The 2,960-nt window shown below is 59.4% G+C and overlaps 1 non-coding gene and 1 pseudogene across 1 annotated transcript; both read left to right on the top strand.

The window, feature by feature from the left end:
• The first annotated feature begins 1,067 nt into the window (after positions 1-1,067).
• On the top strand, positions 1,068-1,222 carry LOC124741283. Its single transcript, XR_007009967.1, has one exon. It is a non-coding gene; the product is annotated as a 5.8S ribosomal RNA (ribosomal RNA).
• Positions 1,223-1,410: 188 nt separating this feature from the next.
• Positions 1,411-2,960, top strand: part of LOC124741281 — a 4,228-nt pseudogene continuing 2,678 nt past the window's right edge.

The raw sequence follows: 2,960 nt of genomic DNA, 5'->3' as shown, positions 1-2,960 counted from the left end.
TTTGGGTTCCGGGGGAAGTATGGTTGCAAAGCTGAAACTTAAAGGAATTGACGGAAGGGCACCACCAGGAGTGGAGCCTGCGGCTTAATTTGACTCAACACGGGAAACCTCACCAGGCCCGGACACCGGAAGGATTGACAGATTGATAGCTCTTTCTTGATTCGGTGGGTGGTGGTGCATGGCCGTTCTTAGTTGGTGGAGCGATTTGTCTGGTTAATTCCGATAACGAACGAGACTCTAGCCTGCTAACTAGTCGCGTGACATCCTTCGTGCTGTCAGCGATTACTTTTCTTCTTAGAGGGACAGGCGGCTTCTAGCCGCACGAGATTGAGCAATAACAGGTCTGTGATGCCCTTAGATGTTCTGGGCCGCACGCGCGCTACACTGAAGGAATCAGCGTGTCTTCCTAGGCCGAAAGGTCGGGGTAACCCGCTGAACCTCCTTCGTGCTAGGGATTGGGGCTTGCAATTGTTCCCCATGAACGAGGAATTCCCAGTAAGCGCGAGTCATAAGCTCGCGTTGATTACGTCCCTGCCCTTTGTACACACCGCCCGTCGCTACTACCGATTGAATGATTTAGTGAGGTCTTCGGACTGGTACGCGGCATTGACTCTGTCGTTGCCGATGCTACCGGAAAGATGACCAAACTTGATCATTTAGAGGAAGTAAAAGTCGTAACAAGGTTTCCGTAGGTGAACCTGCGGAAGGATCATTACCGACTAGACTGCATGTCTTTCGATGTGCGTGTCGTGTCGCGCAACACGCTACCTGTACGGCTCGCCGTAGCCGTGCGCCGCGTGCGGAACCACGCGTGCCTCTCAAAAACTAGCGGCAATGTTGTGTGGTACGAGCGCTGAAGCGCTGGAGCGGCTGGCCTGCGGCACCTGGCGCCTGGCGCCGGTTTTGAATGACTTTCGCCCGAGTGCCTGTCCGCTCCGGTGTGGAGCCGTACGACGCCCGTCGGCCGTGAGGCCGTTGGACACAGAACGCTGGAACAGGGGCCGCCACACGCCTCACTCCCGCCTATGCGACCGTCTCGAAAGAGACGGCGGAAACTGAGAAAAGATCACCCAGGACGGTGGATCACTCGGCTCGTGGGTCGATGAAGAACGCAGCAAATTGCGCGTCGACATGTGAACTGCAGGACACATGAACATCGACGTTTCGAACGCACATTGCGGTCCATGGATTCCGTTCCCGGGCCACGTCTGGCTGAGGGTCGGCTACGTATACTGAAGCGCGCGGCGTTTGCCCCGCTTCGCAGACCTGGGAGTGTCGCGGCCGCCTGTGGGGCCGGCCGCGTCTCCTCAAACGTGCGATGCGCGCCCGTCGCCTGGCGGTTCGCATACCGGTACTTTCTCGGTAGCGTGCACAGCCGGCTGGCGGTGTGGCGTGCGACACCTCGTACAACGACCTCAGAGCAGGCGAGACTACCCGCTGAATTTAAGCATATTACTAAGCGGAGGAAAAGAAACTAACAAGGATTCCCCCAGTAGCGGCGAGCGAACAGGGAAGAGTCCAGCACCGAACCCCGCAGGCTGCCGCCTGTCGTGGCATGTGGTGTTTGGGAGGGTCCACTACCCCGACGCCTCGCGCCGAGCCCAAGTCCAACTTGAATGAGGCCACGGCCCGTAGAGGGTGCCAGGCCCGTAGCGGCCGGTGCGAGCGTCGGCGGGGACCTCTCCTTCGAGTCGGGTTGCTTGAGAGTGCAGCTCCAAGTGGGTGGTAAACTCCATCTGAGACTAAATATGACCACGAGACCGATAGCGAACAAGTACCGTGAGGGAAAGTTGAAAAGAACTTTGAAGAGAGAGTTCAAAAGTACGTGAAACCGTTCTGGGGTAAACGTGAGAAGTCCGAAAGGTCGAACGGGTGAGATTCACGCCCATCCGGCCACTGGCCTCCGCCCTCGGCAGATGGGGCCGGCCGCCCGCGCGGAGCAATCCGCGGCGGGGTCGTGTCCGGTTGCCTTTCCACTCGCCGCGGGGTGGGGCCGTTCCGGTGTGCGGGTGGGCCGCACTTCTCCCCTAGTAGGACGTCGCGACCCGCTGGGTGCCGGCCTACGGCCCGGGTGCGCAGCCTGTCCTTCCGCGGGCCTCGGTTCGCGTCTGTTGGGCAGAGCCCCGGTGTCCTGGCTGGCTGCCCGGCGGTATATCTGGAGGAGTCGATTCGCCCCTTTGGGCGCTCGGGCTCCCGGCAAGCGCGCGCGGTTCTTCCCGGATGACGGACCTACCTGGCCCGGCCCCGGACCCGCGCCGCTGTTGGCTCGGGATGCTCTCGGGCGGAATAATCGCTCCCGTCAGCGGCGCTTCAGCTTTGGACAATTTCACGACCCGTCTTGAAACACGGACCAAGGAGTCTAACATGTGCGCGAGTCATTGGGCTGTACGAAACCTAAAGGCGTAATGAAAGTGAAGGTCTCGCCTTGCGCGGGCCGAGGGAGGATGGGGCTTCCCCGCCCTTCACGGGGCGGCGGCCTCCGCACTCCCGGGGCGTCTCGTCCTCATTGCGAGGTGAGGCGCACCTAGAGCGTACACGTTGGGACCCGAAAGATGGTGAACTATGCCTGGCCAGGACGAAGTCAGGGGAAACCCTGATGGAGGTCCGTAGCGATTCTGACGTGCAAATCGATCGTCGGAGCTGGGTATAGGGGCGAAAGACTAATCGAACCATCTAGTAGCTGGTTCCCTCCGAAGTTTCCCTCAGGATAGCTGGTGCTCGTACGAGTCTCATCCGGTAAAGCGAATGATTAGAGGCCTTGGGGCCGAAACGACCTCAACCTATTCTCAAACTTTAAATGGGTGAGATCTCCGGCTTGCTTGATATGCTGAAGCCGCGAGCAAACGACTCGGATCGGAGTGCCAAGTGGGCCACTTTTGGTAAGCAGAAACTGGCGCTGTGGGATGAACCAAACGCCGAGTTAAGGCGCCCGAATCGACGCTCATGGGAAACCATGAAAG

The sequence above is a fragment of the Schistocerca piceifrons genome, unplaced genomic scaffold, assembly GCF_021461385.2.
Source record: "Schistocerca piceifrons isolate TAMUIC-IGC-003096 unplaced genomic scaffold, iqSchPice1.1 HiC_scaffold_194, whole genome shotgun sequence".
Lineage (NCBI taxonomy): Eukaryota > Metazoa > Arthropoda > Insecta > Orthoptera > Acrididae > Schistocerca > Schistocerca piceifrons.
Note: the sequence above shows the minus strand (reverse complement) of the source record. Positions and strands in the feature narration are given on the sequence as shown.